We start from the raw sequence: 1,948 nt of genomic DNA on the forward strand, positions 1-1,948 counted from the left end.
CTGCGCGTACAACACAGCTCCTTCGATATAGCATCTTTCTCTGCCTCCAGTTTATTAATTTCATCTTGTTGTTTACTCAATTGATTTTCTAGATCATTAATGCATCTTTTGTAATAATTATCTTCCGAGTTGTCCTCTTTTGTATGGGACGGCTGAGGAGTGCCTGGCTTGAACAGTGCCTCTTGCAATTCTTTTATTTTCGCTGATTTTTCGTCAAGCTTCTTCTGCAACTTCTTTATCTTGTTGTGTTGCCTCGATATATCATCCCGTAAATCCGCGTTAGTAAAACGTTCTATCTGCAAGTTGCATCTCAAGTCTCTCAGCTCCCGAACACGCTCCGTCAAAATCTTCTTGCTACGTCCAGAACGCGTTAAAGGAGAATTGGAAAAGTCCTCGAGGGGCGGTGTTCTGAGACTATCCACAGCTGTTGATGTATCCTCTACCTCCATAATAACGTCTCTCATAGTTTCCTTGGTAACATCCTTGCCAATAGGTAGGACACTCTCGAGGAAGGTTTTAACTCTAATTTGCGTCTCATTTCTCAAGTTATCGCACATATTGTATTGGAAGGAATGGTGTACCGCAGAGAGTGCTCGACATAAATGCAAGAGTAACAACGATGCAACGTATATATGTTCTGTGTTATCATCTTTATTGACTTTGAAAGTAGGATATTCCTCTGTAAACAGACAACGTAAACAAAAATTAATTCTTCCAACTATACACAATCTAAAATTTAAAAAAACTAAGTCAAGTTTATATTTTGTTGTTGCTAATTCTCTGGTTTAGAAATTTCTGCTTTTTAAAAGTGTAAAGATTTAAAAAATAATATATTTATGTCCATTTTTACCAATAAAGTAAAGTGTATCACCTTGCTGTAGATTAACCTCAGTCTTGGTTTAATTTATTTTTTTTTTTCTAGCTCTAATGTCCATTCCTATCAACTCAGGTTAATTTTAATCTTGGTTTAACTTACCTGTCATCTTTTCCTAGTTCTAGAAAAAGATAGAAAGTAAGATGAACATTGGTAGAAATGAGCATAAGAAAAAGAAAAGCAGAAAAAGTAAGTTAAACCAAAATTAAAGTTAATCTGCATTAATAGAAATAGAGCACTAGGAAAGCAGTATGACGAACATGAAAATATTTGTGCTCACCTTCCATAAATTTCACAATGTCTTCTTGACCGAAGTTCTCAAGCTTTTTCCATTTTCTGCAAACATGATAAATTGAATGACAATAGGCTTAGATAGCAGGTTTGCGTTGCGACATAGCTATTACAGGAATAATGTACTTACATTAATTTAAGGAAATTGATATAAAACGTTCCATCTTGCAATTCCGTTATACTTTTCACTGGTTTTTCCTGCACTTCTAAGCAATTGATCTGTAAATTTAAACATTTGCCCATGAGACATCTCTCTTTCCCTTTGATGTCATTCTCTCTTGAATGTCATTACATACACGTAGCTTGAAACTCTAGGAGCATAATAATTACAATACGCTCGTCATCTAACGATCGAACAATTGTTGGAGAACAATGTTGCAAAGAGAGTTAGAAGTAGAAAGACATGAAAAACTCATTTGCAAAGCCTGAAAGGGTTCGGATGTACGATATTGTGTACATACGATTCACTCTCGTTCCATGTGTGACAGGGACGCTTTGTGTACGTTAATTTTCGTCGGGCGTTTACACGTAAAAATTATTGCTTACCCATTCTAAGATAACTTTTTCCCACAGCTCCATGATTGTCGAGCATCACCGTGTTTGGAGCCGATGAAACTACAGAATAATACGCGAAATTATCGCGCGCACGTGAACCTCTGAGTCTCCCGAATAATACAGAGAATTCGTTTGATTTTTCGAACAACGGATTCATCGCAGGTCGGCCAACTGTGGCCAATTAGGCCAATCGGACCGGAGATAACGTTCCCAGATTAAAGGTTAAGT

This window comes from Temnothorax curvispinosus, unplaced genomic scaffold, assembly GCF_003070985.1.
Source record: "Temnothorax curvispinosus isolate PA1 unplaced genomic scaffold, ASM307098v1 QBEX01006268.1, whole genome shotgun sequence".
Taxonomy (NCBI): domain Eukaryota; kingdom Metazoa; phylum Arthropoda; class Insecta; order Hymenoptera; family Formicidae; genus Temnothorax; species Temnothorax curvispinosus.